General features: G+C 43.3%; 1 pseudogene; it reads right to left on the bottom strand.

The window, feature by feature from the left end:
* Positions 1 to 10,624: 10,624 nt before the first annotated feature.
* LOC120064075 lies at positions 10,625 to 16,125 on the bottom strand (annotated as a pseudogene).
* Between the last annotated feature and the right edge of the window lie 24 nt (positions 16,126 to 16,149).

The raw sequence follows: 16,149 nt of genomic DNA, 5'->3' as shown, positions 1-16,149 counted from the left end.
CAGTATTTATACACTCTCCAGCATAATCAGCGATCTGATAAGGTTCCTCCACCTCCTAGCTCTATTAATCGTCCTCATGCTAAAGAGGGTTATAAGTAAAGGAAGTGAGTTTATTGCAAATGAATAGATGGATAGACATTTTTTCATGAATGTTACAAATGTTCATATTGAAGTGTGTTATGAACTCTTGCCTTTAAAGTTTTTCTTCATGATGATATTGTCAGTCCACCACAGAACTCTTAAAAAATTATCTTGCTCATTTCTAATTTTTCACTGTCTTTTTACTGTTGTTTTTATTTCTTTACTTATTGTTCACCTAATACAATTTTGCACTGTTGGTTAGAGCCTGTAACTAAGCATTTCACTGTAATGTCTACACCTGTTGTATTCGGCGCACGTGACAAATAAACTTTGATTTGATTTGATTCTGTAACTAAATGTATTTAATCGTGAAGCCGGTAGGTGGCAGTTTTGCATTTAGCTCGAGATGCATTCTCTTCTTCGGTGGTGAAAGTCCTGAATAGTAAATACTTAAACTACTTCCGGAAGTGGCGCCAAATTCCTGTGCCAACTTGTATGAATGTAAACAGCCAGCGAAAGTTGTTTAAATTGCAGTTCAAGATAACCATACTACATTTAGAAACACATCTGCTAACAAATTGACTCGTAGGCAATTTTTCCGCTGCGAAACCTAGCCGTGAAGATAGAAACTGCCGGTCTTTAGCAGGCACACCAGAACTACGACGAAGAATGTATGAAACAGACTTCCACCAAAAATACAGTAGCTATATAATGACGAGATTGGTCTCCGATAAGCAGGCGGTCTGCCAAAAGACCTTTGAAACTAGATGTAAGTTAATTTATATGAATGTTCCACTGGTTAGAGGTGAGGCCAAATGTAGGATCAGAACCATTTTGATAGGTGTATGGCAGAAGAAGAGTCAGTCCACCTCTACCGTATTGTCACTTTGTTGTGTAACGTTCTGTAAAACTGTTTAAGATCATAGCACTGAGGGTGCAGTGCGAGTTCTGCATGAGCTGCACTCGGAGGTCAGCGGCCTCAATGTAACCCTCAATGTGGCACCTGATGATCTGCTTGTAGTTAATAATAACTATGTGATTCATTGGTATACATATTTAGAGAATGATTTACATACCTGGCTTGTTGTGCATGCCCAGGGCCAGGTGAAGGAGCAGCTGATGCGCCAACAGGCAGTGGCAGGTAGCCTAGTGGTTAGAGCGTTGGTCGAATCCCCGAACTGACAAGGTAAAAATGTGTTGTTTTGCCCCTGAACAAGGCAGTTGGCACTGTTCCTAGGCCGTCATTGAATTTGTTCTTAACTGACTTGCCTAGTTAAAGGTTTAAAAAAAAAAGGAGAATGAGGTGATGAGCTTCATAAAGATGTGTATGGTGCTGAACCAGAGGACCACAGAGGATATACAGAGACACTATGAAAAATATGTCTACAAAGCACCTAAGAACACACAGAAACAGACAGGTAAAAAAGTATCTATTTAACACTTCACTTAGTCCAAACTATTCAGTATTTGGTTAACTTTATATCTAAAATGTTCCCCTCCTGAACGCCGCTGGTTTATCTGGAGATTTTGTTTCTCGCTCAGAGCCGAACCGCCAGGAGGCAGAAGCTTCAGAGAAAGAGGATGACACCTAGGGAGTAGAGGAGGACCAAGAGGCAGGAAAGGAGGGACACCTCCCCTCAGTGACCCCTTTGAAGATACCTCCTCCGCCCTCCATTGACCCCATGCGCATCTCCCAGCTCTCTTAACTTCGACCTGTCGGAGATCCACCTGAAGAGGGTACATTAGAACTTTACACTGATTTGTAGCAGTGTTTTCCAGCGCTGAGGCCCCCACGCCCATGATGACCCTCCCTCCGGCCTCTCTGGTCCTGGCCATGCCCAAAACACCAAGATGGCAGCCAATCAGTCAGTCTGATCCTTGAGATCAGAGTTAAGAGTTATGTTATAATGACCCTGAACCTGTTTACAGAAGCAAACTTTTGATGTGAATGTGGATGCTGTATATAACTTATTTTGAGATCTTTATCTTACAAAAATTTCTTGTACAAAGAATTTTGACTGAGAAGGCTGCATTGAGAAAGCCTCGGGCCTCTCGTAAACTGTAGACGACACTTTTTTGGAGTTGGAGCGGGCCGAGTCAGGAACGTTTGTATGCTCGCAAGGCCTGCTACGGAGAAGCGGTTGCCAGATTGGAAAACCGGATGGTGCCGTGGGAAAATCTGTCGTTCTACACAACGTCTACTGATCGTTGTACACCTGTGCTGAAAGACCTCTAAAAACCAGCATTATGTATCTGTTACTGTGCCTGCTCTTTACTCAATGCCATCCTGGATTAATTAGACTGAATGATCAATGGGTGAGTGAATTATCTTCGCCTTATGCCCAACAATTTGCTAACACCAGGAACTTGATCTCTCTCTGCAATTGCACCACTCTCAAACACAAGTGGACCTACACTTGATGGCATACTTCCAAATCTCAAAAAATGGACAATGGTGCTGGTTCCACCAAGTCCTCACGCATTGGACAACTGAGATATATTGTTATGCTTTTATTATTGATCTCTTGTAGTGTGGGACCAAACCCTGGGCCGGTATATACCATGCAATCTCTACCGGCTCCCTAGGATTTTAAAAAGAGAGCAGGTTTTGGCCTCTTGCATGTTAATGTCAGAAGTCTATTTCCAAAAATAGACATGATTTAGAATATGGGCCAATACGACAAATGCAGACAATGGTTTTATCAGAAACTTGGCTATGGAAATCTGTGTCATAACTCGATTTCTATTGATGGGTACACAATTTTTAGATCGGATGAGTAGAGGAGGAGGGGTCGCAATTTGTCAAATCCAAGTTTAACACCTGAAATTCTCTCGATGACCAAAGCCAAACATTTTGAATTGCTTGCGGTTAAAGTGAACGTACAGTTAAAGTCGGAAGTTTACATACACCTTAACCAAATACATTTAAACTCCATTTTTTTTACAATTCCTGACATTTAATCCTAGTACAAATTCCCTGTCTTAGGTCAGTTAGGATCAACACTTTATTTTAAGAATGTGAAATGTCAGAATAATAGTAGAGATAATGATTTATTTCAGCTTTTATTTCTTTCATCACATTCCCAGTGGGTCAGAAGTTTACATACACTCAATTCGTTTTTGGTAGCATTGCCTTTAAATTGTTTTAACTTGGGTCAAATGTTTCAGGTAGCCTTCCACAAGCTTCCCACAATAAGTTGGGTGAATTTTGGCCCATTCCTCCTGACAGAGCTGGTGTAACTGAGTCAGGTTTGTAGACCTCCTTGCTCGCACACGCTTTTTCAGTTCTGCCCACAACTGTTCTATAGGATTGAGGTCAGGGCTTTGTGATGGCCACTCCAATACCTTGACTTTGTTGTCCTTAGGCCATTTTGCCACAATTTTGGAAGTATGCTTGGGGTCATTGTCCATTTGGAAGACCCATTTGCGACCAAGCTTTAACTTCCTGACTGATGTCTTGAGATGTTGCTTCAATATATCCACATAATTTTCCGCCCTTATGATGCCATCTATTTTGTGAAGTGCACCAGTCCCTCCTGCAGCAAAGCAGCCCCACAACATGATGCTGCCACCCCCGTGCTTCACAGTTGGGATGGTGTTTTTCGGCTTGCAAGCCTCCCCCTTTTTCCTCCAAAAATAACGATGGTCACTATAGCCAAACAGTTCTATTTTTGTTTCATCAGACCAGAGGACATTTCTCCAAAAAGTACGATCTTTGTCCCCATGTGCAGTTGCAAACCGTAGTCTGGCTTTTTTATGGCGGTTTAGAAGCAGTGGCTTCTTCCTTGCTGAGCAGCCTAAAAGGTTATGTCGATATAGGACTCATTTTACTGTGGATATAGATACTTTTGTACCTGTTTCCTCCAGCATCTTCACAAGGTCCTTTGCTGTTGTTCTGGGACTGATTTGCACTTTTCGCACCAAAGTACGTTCATCTCTAGGAGACAGAACGCATCTCCTTCCTGAGCGGTATGACGGCTGCGTGGTCCCATGGTGTTTATACTTGCGTACTATTGTTTGTACAGATGAACGTGGTACCTTTAGGCGTTTGGAAATTGCTCCCAAGGATGAACCAGACTTGTGGAGGTCTCCAATTTTTTTCTGAGGTCTTGGTTGATTTCTTTTGATTTTCCCATAATGTCAAGCAAAGAGGAACTGAGTTTGAAGGTAGGCTTTGAAATACATATACAGGTACACCTCCAATTGATTCAAATGATGTCAATCAGCCTATCAGAAGCTTCTATAGCCATGACATCATTTTCTGGAATTTTTCAAGCTGTTTAAAGGCACAGTCAACTTAGTGTATGTAAACTTCTGACCCACTGGAATTGTGATACAGTGAATGATAAGTGAAATAATCTGTCTGTAAACAATTGTTGGAAAAATGACTTGTCATGCGCAAAGTAGATGTCCTAACCGACTTGCCAAAACTATAGTTTGTTAACAAGAAATTTGTGGAGTGGTTGAAAAACGAGTTTTAATGACTCCAACCTAAGTGTATGTAAACTTTCGACTTCAACTGTATATATGGACTACCACATCACTGTAGTCGGATGCTACAGACCGCCCTCGGCTTCGGGAGACGCACTAAACTCTGTCCTACAGAAGCTAAATGACTCTGAATTCATTATTTTATGAGATTTGAACTGAACCATGCTTACATCTGTATCGGACTCTTTTACAGAACTGTGTGACTCTCGCACAATTAATTAATGCTCCTACAAGACCGAATCCCAGAGCACCTAAAAAATTAACACTATTGGCCATTCTAACGAATAGCCCTCACAAATACACATCGACTGGGATATTCTGTAATGATGTGAGTGATCGCTGTGCAAAAGCTTGTGTTAGAAATAGAAAAATTACCAACGCCAAACCCTGTTATATTTTTAAAATACATTTTAGACAGTTTGATGAGCAAGCGTTCTTACATGATCTGCACCATAGTATTGATAGAGTAAGTCTGATTCCCGATGTTGACACTGCCTGGGACCATTTTTATGTGACATTTTTGTCCGTTTGTAATAAGCATGTGAATACATTTTATTTCACCCCAGGTCTGAAGATCAAAGTCTGTCCACGTCCCCTTTTCTGCAGGGAGAGAGTGACCCAAGCCACACTGAGGTCCCAGTATTTGAGATCCCGTACATCAACAGGCTCCTTAGCACCAGAAAGATGTGTATTACTGTCAGTCTGTCAACATGTCTGTTTATGTATTTATGGAGGCATGGACCATAGACAAAACTACAAATTGCACTCAAATATAGTGAGTAACTGTCATGTTGCAGGGTGAGACACACACAGGCAGATGAAGAACAAGATCACTTGGAACTTCCAACCTCCAATAGAGGTGCCAATCAAGCCTGGTTATATAATGTGCCAGAGATCTCGATCATTGGATGTACAGTGGAAAAAATCTACACCAGAGATGCCAAGCCTAGAGTCCTTTCTGGGCAACTCTTTGCCCTTTGTAAGCTGAAACTGCTATAAAGTCACCTGAGTGCTTACTTATAGTAATAGTTACGTTTGAGTATCTATTTTGCCTCGCTGTCTCTTCTCTCCCTGACTGTAGAGGGGTGGTGGTGGAGCCCGTGGGGAGCAGAGCATGGGGCAGTAAAGCCCCCTCAGTCCTGGAGCCGGATGGTTCCACCCAGGCATTCAACCTGGGTACCCTGCGGGTGAGGGGATTACCCCGAGCCATTCACTCCCGAGATGCCGGACCTAAGCTCTGTCACACAGGACCTTTTTAAGGTGAGTGCACTGGAGACTTGTGGAAGTCAGTGTGGAGTAGACGATGTGGGAACTGCCTTTCCTGTGCACAGATAGGGGTGAAAGGGCTTCAGTGTCTGTACTACCAAGTGGGCTTTTAGAGAGATGTGATTTTACCTTCTGTGCTGACTGGTTCTGATGATGGGTTGTGTCTTTCATCTCACAGCTCATTTCCCAGAGCAAGAAACTCCCCACAGCAGTAGTTCAGCCACACTACATACCTTCAATCCTCCACACAGCAACAGGGAAGAACAGGTAAACTCTAATAATGCCAACAAGAAAGTAGAATAGATTTATTAATAACATATCCTAAAAAGAGTTACACCATTACCAATTCCAATAGATTTATTTACTAGTCAAACCTCTGCTCTCTTTTTGTCATTCCTCCAGGGCCCAAAGTCTTCCCTCCAGGGCGGTGTCTGGCTATGGTGTCAGTCTTCTCTCAGGGCTGTGTCAGGCCATGGTGTCAGAAAGTCTTCCCTCCAGGGCGGTGTCTGGCCATGGTGACAAGAAGTATTCCAAGTTACGTGAGACAGATTCCTCTGTCCAGTCTCAACCAGGCCATTCAGAAGATCAACAGTGCCACAGCAATGTATTTTGGGACTCTGTTGCCTCAGGTGATAATGCAGGCCCTGCAGGGTTTCTGATGGAGGAGCTGAAGAGGATCACGGGGGTGGGCACCAAAGCCCCCATGTTCTTCCTGTGTCTGACTGAGCTGAAGAGGCTGGAGCATGTGCAGGGAGTAGGTACCAGCGCCATGTATAAAATCCTGTCACAGGCCCATACCTGATCGGAATTACAATGACATTCCCTACCATAAACCTCCCAAATGACTCGACACTACTGAGTGAGGTCCCATTTACTGACCATCCTTTGAGTAGGCCTTGACTTTTTGTTGTTACATTACAGCCTTATTATAAAATTGATTAAATTATTTGTTTTCCTCATCAACACACAATACCCCACAATGACAAAGCGAAAACAGGTTAAAATAAAAAACTGAAATACCTTCTTTACATAAATATTCAGAACCTTTACTCAGTACTTTGTTGAAGCACCTTTGGCAGCGATTACAGCCTTGAGTCTTCTTGGATATGACGCTACAAGCTTGGCACACCTGTATTTGGGGAGTTTATTTTATTCTCTGTAGATCCTCTCAAGCTCTGTCAGGTTGGATATGGAGCGTCACCGCACAGCTATTTTCAGGTCTCCAGAGAAGTCCGGGCTCTGGCTGGGCCACTAAAAGACATTCAGAGGCTTGTCCCGAAGCCACTCGTGCGTTGTCTTGGCTGTGTGCTTAGGGTCGTTGTCCTGTTGGAAGGTGAACCTTCGCCCCAGTCTGAGAACCTGCCCCAGAGTGCTCAGGACTTCATCAAGGATCTCTCTGCTCCATTCATCTTTCCCTCAATACTGACTAGTCTCCCAGTCCCTGCTGCTGAAGAACACCCCCATAGCATGATGCTGCCACCACCATGCTTCACCGTAGGGATGGTGCCAGGTTTCCTCCAGACGTGACACTTGGCATTCATTTCATCAGACCAGAAAATCTTGTTTATAATAGTCTGAGTCCTTCAGGTGCCAAAATTCCAAGCTGGCCATCATGTGCCTTTTACTGAGGAGTGTCTTCCATCTGGCCACTACCATAAAGGCCTGATTGGCGGAGTGCTGTAGCGATGTTGGTCCTTCTGGAAGGTTCTCCCATCTCCACAGATGAATTCTGGAGCTCTGTCAGCATTACCATCAGGTTCTTGGTCACCTCCCTGACCAAGGCCCTTCTCCCCCAATTGCTCAGTTTGGCTGGGCGGCCAGCTCTAGGGAGAGTCTTGGTGGTTCCAAACTTCCATTTAAGAATGATGGAGGCCACTGTGTTCTTGGGGACCTTCAATGCTGCAAAGGTTTTTGGTAACTCTCCCCAGATCTGGCAACTTTCATAAATTACGTACATTACCACCACCGACCTATTTCGTCTTTCAGTCACCCACGTGGGTATAACCAATGAGGAGATGGCACGTGGGTACCTGCTTCTATAAACCAATGAGGAGATAGGAGAGGCAGGACTTCAGAACTAGAACTGACTTCTATTTTAGCCCTTGGCAACGCAGACGCTCGTTCGCACGCGCGAGCAGTGGGTGCAATAATTGAATAATATAGATTTCTAAATGTATTTTGCAACGCTCATGCACGTGACCCGAGCGGTGTAGTCAGCCTGTAAGACAACACTACAGGGAGACAGGACGTACAGCTGATCGTCCTCGCAGTGGCAGACCACGTGTAACAACACCTGCACAGGATCGGTCCAACCGAACGTCACACCTGTGGGACAGGTACAGGATGGCAACAACAACTGCCCGAGTTACACCAGGAACACACAATCCCTCCATCAGTGCTTAGACTGCCCGCAATAGGCTGAGAGAGGCTGTACTGAGGGCTTGTAGGCCTGTTGTAAGGCAGGTCCTCACCAGACATCACCGGAAACAACGTCGCCTAAAGGCCCACCGTCGCTGGACCAGACAGGACTGGAAAAAAGTGCTCTTCACTGACGAGTCGTGGTTTTGTCTCACCAGGGGTGATGGTCGGATTCGCGTTTATCGTCGAAGGAATGAGCATTACACCGAGGCCTGCACTCTGGAGCGGGATCGATTTGGATCCGTCATGGTCTGGGGCGGTGTGTCACAGCATCATCGGACTGAGCTTGTTGTCATTGCAGGCAATCTCAACGCTGTGCGTTACAGGGAAGACATCCTCCTCCCTCATGTGATACCCTTCCTGCAGGCTCATCCTGACATGACCTTTCAGCATGACAATGCCACCAGCCATACTGCTCGTTCTGTGCGTGATTTCCTGCAAGACAGGAATGTCAGTTCTGCCATGGCCAGCGAAGAGCCCAGATCTCAATCCCATTGAGCACGTCTGGGACCTGTTGGATCGGAGGGTGAGGGCTAGGGCCATTCCCCCCAGAAATGTCCGGGAACTTGCAGGTGCCTTGGTGGAAAAGTGGGGTAACATCTCACAGCAAGAACTGGCAAATCTGTTGCAGTCCATGAGGAGGAGATGCACTGCAGTACTTAATGCAGCATTGTGGCCACACCAGATATTGACTGTTACTTTTGATTTTGACCCCACCTTTGTTCAGGGACACATTATTAAATTTCTGTCAGTCACATGTCTGTGGAACTTGTTCAGTTTATGTCTCAGTTGTTGAATCTTGTTATGTTCATACACATATTTACACGTTAAGTTTTCTGAAAATAAACGCAGTTGACAGTGCGAGGACGTTTCTTTTTTTGCTGAGTTTATATTTTTTTAATTATGTGGACACCCCTTCAAATTAGTGGATTTGGCTATGTCTGCCACACCCATTCCTGACAGGTGTATAAAAATCGAGCACACAGACATGCAATATCCATCTCCAAACATTGGCAGTAGAATGGCTTCACTGAAGAACTCGGTGACTTTCAATGTGGTACCGTCATAGGATTCCACCTTTCCAACAAGTCAGTTCGTAAAATTTCTGCCCTGCTAGAGCTTCCCCGGTCAACTGAAAGTGCTGTTATTGGGAAGCGGAAACGGAGTAAAAATGGCTCAGCCGCAAAGTGGTAGGCCAGAAGTTCACAGATCGAGACTGCCGAGTGCTGAAGCGCGTACAAATAGTCTGTCCTCGGTTGCAACTCACTACAGAGTTCCAAACTGCCTCTGGAAGCAACGTCATTACAATATTTGTTCTTCGGGAGCTTCATGAAATGGGTTTCCATGGCCGAGTAGCCACACGCAAGCCTAAGATGACCATGCTCAATACCAAGCGTCGGCTGGAGTGGTTTTAAGCTCACCGCCATTGGACTCCGGAAATGTGTTCTCTGGAGTGATAAATCACACTTCACCATCTGGCAGTCCGACGGACGAATCCGGGTATGGCGGACACCAGGAGAATGCTACCTGCCCCAATGCATTTTGCCAACTGTAAAGTTTGGTGGAGGAATAATGGTCTGGGGCTGTTTTTTCATGGTTCAGATATCAATGTGGAAGAACTTGACTGGCATACACAGAGCCCTGACCTCAACCTCATCAAACAGCTTTGGTATGAATTGGAACGCCGACTGCGAACCAGGTTCTAATCGCCCAACCTCACTAATACTCTTGTGGCTGAATAGAAGCAAATCCCCACACAATGTTCCAACATCTAGTGGAAAACCTAGATAGATAGATGTATATCCCTCTTTATCTATATATATCTGGGGCGGCAGGGTAGCCTAGTGGTTAGAGCGTTGGTCTAGTAACTGAAAGGTTGCAAGTTCAAATCCCTGAGCTGACAAGGTACAAATCTGTCGTTCTGCCCCTGAACAAGGCAGTTAACCCACTGTTCCTAGGCTGTCATTGTAAATAAGAATTTGTTCTTAACTGACTTGTCCAATTTGTAAGTCGCTCTGGATAAGAGCGTCTGCTAAATGACTTAAATGTAAATGTATATGACCTCCATAATATAAATACATTATTATGAGCATGATGGCTTAGTTTAGGAATGAGAGATTTTGCAACAATCAAGCTAAATTACAGGTCAGAATTATAAAATGCATACAAACTACACCAATTGTAAATTAAACATTAAACATTACATTAATTCAAAAACATAACCAAAGGAGGACATGTTAGTACAATTGATTTGTACTTGAACACAATTTGAATATTATTTTTTTTTTAACTCTGTAAAAACCTGGATCTCCTATCATACAACTTCTATGCGATTGTGGGACCTTTAAACCAGACAGGCCCTCTGGTATCAATAGGGTCTCATGCGCCCTGGTAGAAGGGGTGCTCTGTTGGGAGGGGTGATGGCGATGTCCAGGTAGTTTCCAATCCAAAATCGCTGTGACTGTAAGGTCATGGCATCATCTGAACCCTTCTGTTCAGACACTGTGTTGCCTATCTCCTTCACCCTGAAACAAACCAATAGGAACCATATTAAGTGTTTTCTGTGTCTTCATTGATCTTACAAGGCAGTTCTGTGAATGAAAATCATCAGTTACCTGTAACCTTGTCGCTTAGGTTCAATGTAGACTATGGCAAAGCCAAAACATGTGCCTTTTTTCCGAGCTTCAGGGTAGACTTCTTTCACAAGACTTGTGAGCTCTTTCAGCGTAGCGTTCAACCTGAATTAAATGAAATACAGTTTCATAAACAAAGGGGAGGGACAGCTTCTGAATGTAATTTTAGGTATTCTGACCGACATCGTCTAATCTAGTGTCTATTCTGAAAAGCTGGTGATTGATAGTCTTACCAGGTGTAAATCTGGAGCTCGCTGGAAGGAACGTTCCCTCTACCAAACTCGTGCATCCTGTGATGCCTGCCACTAGTGGTGGTGAATACTCTCAGAAGTGGACACGTCTGTAGGCAATTTTTTTTTACACACATTGATTCCGACACAATCATCAGAACTCCAATACATGCAAGCCTGCCGCTGTGTACAAAGCCATAGGCATTTCTTTATGCCTCCCACTGTTTGGCCACCTGTGACTTTTTCAATCTTCCACCTAAAAAGCTACTGGGTGTGCAGGCTTATCCTCCAGCCCTATAACACCTGATTCAACTAATCAAGGTCCTGCGAAGCAGCTGGAAAGTAGAATCAGGTATGTTATAGCATGGCTGGTTCAAATGCCTGTAGAAAGGTAGCACAAGTCTTCAGTCAAGCTCAGTGGTTCCCAAACTTTTTACTGTCCCGTACCCCTTCAAACATTCAACCTCCAGCTGCGTACCCCCTGTAGCACCAGGGTCAGTGCACTCTCAAATGTTGTGTTTTTTGCCATCGTAAGCCTGCCACACACACACACACTATACGATACATTTATTAAACATATGAATGAGTGAGTTTGTCACAACCCGGCTCGTGGGAAGTGATAGAGCTCTTATAGGACCAGGGCACAAATAATAATATAATAATCAATAATTTTGTGCTTTATTTAGCCGTCTTACATATAAAACCTTACTTGTTCATCAAAAATTGTGAATAACTCACCACAGGTTAATGAGAAGGGTGTGCTTGAAAGGATGCACATAACTCTGCAATGTTGGGTTGTATTTGAGAGTCTCAGTCTTAATAAATTTTCCACAAACAGTCTGTGCCTGTATTTAATTTTCATGCTAGTGTGGGCCGAGAATCCACTCTCACATAGGTATGTGGTTGCAAAGGGCATTAGTGTCTTAACCACACAATTTGCCAAGACAGGATACTGTGAGCACAGCCCTATCCAGAAATCTGGCAGTGGCTTCTGATTTGAAGTCAATTTTCACAGAACAGCTTGTTGCAATTTCGATGAGGCTCTCTTGTTCAGATATCAGAAAGTGGACTGGAGGCAGGGCATGAAAGGGATAACGAATCCAGTTGTTTGTGTCGTCCATTTCTGGAAAGTACCTGCGTAATTGCGCACTCAGGTGCTTCGCTATATCACATTTTATATTGTCCGGAATCTTGTTCATTTGGACACAACAAAAATCATACATGGATGGAAAGACCTGTGTGTTGTACTTGTTAATGCAGCCAGAGAAGAGCTCCAACTTTTTAAATTATAGCATCAATGTTGCCCTGCACATTGAATATAGTGCGGAGTGTCCTTGTAATCCTGGATTCAGATCATTCAGGCGAGAAAAAACATCATCCAGATAGGCCAGTCGTGTGAGAAACTCGTCATCATGCAAGCAGTCAGACAAGTGAAAATTGGTCAGTAAAGAAAACTCGTCTCTCAATTTAAAAAAAATGTGTCAATACTTTGCCCCTTGATAACCAGCACACTTCTGTATGTTGTAAAAGCGTTACATGGTCGCAGCCCATATCATTGCATAGTGCAGAAAATACACGAGAGTTCAGGGGCCTTGCTTTAACAAAGTTAACCATTTTCACTGTAGTGTCCAAAACGTCTTTCAAGCTGTCAGAAATTCCCTTGGCAAGAGCCTCTCGGTGGATGCTGCAGTGTATCCAAGTGGCGTCGGGAGCAACTGCTTGCACCCGCGTTACCACTCCACTATGTCTCCCTGTCATGGCTTTTGCGCCATCAATATACATTCGTATGAAAAAGTTTGGGTACCCCTGACAATTTCCATGATTTCCATTTATAAATAATTGGGTGTTTGGATCAGCAATTTCATTTTGATCTATCAAATAACTGATGGACACAGTAATATTTCAGTAGTGAAATGAGGTTTATTGGATTAACAGAAAATGTGCAATATGCATCAAAACAAAATTAGACAGGTGCATAAATTTGGGCACCCCAATAGAAAAATCACATCAATATTTAGTAGAGCCTCCTTTTGCTAAAATAATAGCCTCTATGCTTCCCATAGCCTCTAATGAGTGTCTGGATTCTGGATGAAGGTATTTTGGACCATTCCTCCTTACAAAACATCTCCAGTTCAGTTAGGTTTGATGGTTGCCGAGCATGGACAGCCTGCTTCAAATCATCCCACAGATTCTCAATGATATTCAGGTCTGGGATGGCCATTCCAGAACATTGTACTTGTTCCTCTGCATAAATGCCCGGGTAGATTTTGAGCAGTGTTTTGGGTCGTTGTCTTGTTGAAATATCCAGCGCCGGCGTAACTTCAACTTTGTGACTGATTCTTCAACATTATTCCCAAGAATCTGCTGATATTGAGTGGAATCCATGTGACCCTCAACTTTAACAAGATTCCCAGTACCGGCACTGGCCACACAGCCCCACAGCATGATGGAACCCCCACCAAATTTTACTGTGGGTAGCAAGTGTTTTTCTTGGAACGCTGTGTTTTTTTGCCGCCATGCATAACATCCCTTGTTATGACCAAATAACTCAATCTTTGTTTCATCAGTCCACAGCACCTTATTCCAAAATGAAGCTGGCTTGTCCAAATGTGCATTTGCATACCTCAAGCGACTCTGTTTGTGGCGTGTGTGCAGAAAAGGCTTCTTCCGCATCACTCTCCCATACAGCTTCTCCTTGTGCAAAGTGCGCTGAATTGTTGAATGATGCACAGTGACACCATCTGCAGCAAGATGATGTTGTAGGTCTTTGGAGGTGGTCTGTGGGCTGTTTTGGACCGTTCTCACCATCCTTTGCCTCTCCGATATTTTACTTGGCCTGCCACTTCTGGCCTTAACAAGAACTGTGCCTGTGGTCTTCCATTTCCTCACTATGTTCCTCACAGTGGACACTGACAGCTTAAATCTCTGCGATAGCTTTTTGTAGCCTTCCTCTAAACCATAATGTTGAACAATCTTTGTTTTCAGGTCATTTGAGAGTTGTTTTGAGGCCCCCATGTTGCCACTCTTCAGAGGAGTCAAAGAGAACAACAACTTGCAATTGGCCACCTTTAAATACCTTTTCTCATGATTGGATGCACTTGTCTATGAAGTTCAAGGCTTAATGAGCTCACCAAACCAATTGTGTGTTCCAATTAATCAGTGCTAAGTAGTTACAGGTATTCAAATCAACAGAATGACACATTTTTGCATAGCCTATTTTTCACATCTGATTTAATTTCATACAACTTAATATTGCTACACTAAAAATCTTTGTCTGGACAATACCCCAGTTCTCAGCTTTTATTAGAAAATGAATGGCATGCCACTGTGATCATTTTCTGTGACGACAGAGTAAATTATTATGCAGCCTCAGAGGGGTGCCCAAACTTTTTCATACGACTGTAGATACCAACACATCTTGACCACCAAAGTCCATTTGATGTCACAAAGCTGTCCAGTACTTTGAAAATATCCTCTCCTGTTGTCTTGGTTTCCAATGGTTTGCAGAAGAGGATGTCTTCCTTAATTGACCCCCCATAAACGTAACGGACATATACCAGGAGCTGTGCCAGGCCCGCCACGTCTGTTGACTCATCCAGCTGTAACGCATAGAATTCACTGGCTTGTATGCAAAGCAGTAATTGTTTCAAAACATCTCCAGCCATGTCACTGAGGCGTTGTGAAACAGTGTTGTTTGATGAAGTCATTGTCTGTATAGTTTTTGGCCTTTTCCCCAAGCATGGTCCCAGCCATATCCGCGGCAGCAGGAAGAATTAAGTACACCACAATAGTATGGTGCTTGCCTGTCCTAGTCACTCGGTAGCTCACCATATAAAGATGCTTCTAGCCCCTTCTTATTAATGGTATCTGTTGCTTTTATACATGTCTTACTCTCGCTCAAAAAACTACTGTGGCTTATTTTTTAAATTGGCATGATTCGTTTCTAAATGTCTGCGCAAGACTGAAGGTTTCATCCACGAGAGGGTAACGGTTAAGGTGATTGGATGTTCATTATTTGACTAGGCTACCTGTATTTGACAGTGTTGTTATTTTGCTGAACACTAGATGGTTTAATTTTATTTTTGGCAGTGAAACACGGCTACTCAGGTGACAAAAAACCCTCACCCAAATGTATAGCCCCCTTGGAAAATATAAATGGACTGTTTGAAAATTTGAAGAATTATTTTTTGAAAAAATGTAATAACATTTTTTTTTTTAAATGTGAATCACATTTTTATTTGGCGTACCCGTGGGGGGGATGTCTTCCTTAATTGACCCCCCCCATAAACGTAACGGACATATACCAGGAGCTGTGCCAGGCCCACCACGTCTGTTGACTCATCCAGCTGTAACGCATAGAATTCACTGGCTTTGCGTACACCAGTTTGGGAATACCTGGTCTAGCTAACAGAACAACATGGCATGAGTGCTTCAAAACCAATAATGTATATAAACCTTGGATTACTGATGCTATGTATTGGCCATCGAGAGGCCATATTGTCACTCCCCAGTGGGAGCAGTCCTCCATAGGAATTCTACAGTATTTCAATTAATGTTTTCAGTACAATTACATGTATTTTTGTTATAGTGGGAACAGTAAGTCTTAAAACGTATACTTTAATTAAGGAACATTTTATATATTTAGATTTTTTTGTTTAGCTCACCATTTTAAATGATGCATTAAGGTGTCTAATATAATAAATGTGGCTAAAACGAATGTACACATGAATAAATCAATTTCTATAGGTTCCAAAATATGTTTTACAATTGTAGGGGAGCACCAAGATGGTGGCACCGTGGCTTCAATTTAGCGGCCCCTGTCGGTTATCTAGTGTATATAAACCACTGCTCAAAACCTAGCTAACCAGCCAGCTAGCTGTAGCTAGCGTTCCGAACTAACATTGTCCAAATGCAGTTGGTTAGCTAGTAGCTACCTTCTCTCTGTCAACAGGTTTTTCAGGTTCTTTCTTAATTTCTTATTGTGTGACTCTTGATTCCACAGCCATGCTTGACAGCGTTTGATAATTTAG

Source organism: Salvelinus namaycush, chromosome 19 (assembly GCF_016432855.1).
Source record: "Salvelinus namaycush isolate Seneca chromosome 19, SaNama_1.0, whole genome shotgun sequence".
Lineage (NCBI taxonomy): Eukaryota > Metazoa > Chordata > Actinopteri > Salmoniformes > Salmonidae > Salvelinus > Salvelinus namaycush.
Note: the sequence above shows the minus strand (reverse complement) of the source record. Positions and strands in the feature narration are given on the sequence as shown.